Below are 273 nucleotides of genomic sequence, written 5' to 3' on the forward strand. Positions count from 1 at the left end.
GGGGGGGGGGGTTGCCTTGACTTTTTCACACATTTGACCGTTATGATTATAAGTATTACAATTATTTCAATCACATGCAATTATTACATTAATAAAATTGCCCCTTTCTCGTTTCCTTGTATAACTAGGGGACTCTTTTCGAAAAAATCTGGGTAACATTTTTCAACATTACGGGGGCGCTGGAGGACATTTCTGGGCCCCACCTTCTCAGTTCGATGCTAGGGAAGGCGTAAGTATTATGCCGTTATTGATAAAACCTCAAGTAAATATAAG

The sequence above is a fragment of the Penaeus monodon genome, chromosome 22, assembly GCF_015228065.2.
Source record: "Penaeus monodon isolate SGIC_2016 chromosome 22, NSTDA_Pmon_1, whole genome shotgun sequence".
NCBI lineage: Eukaryota > Metazoa > Arthropoda > Malacostraca > Decapoda > Penaeidae > Penaeus > Penaeus monodon.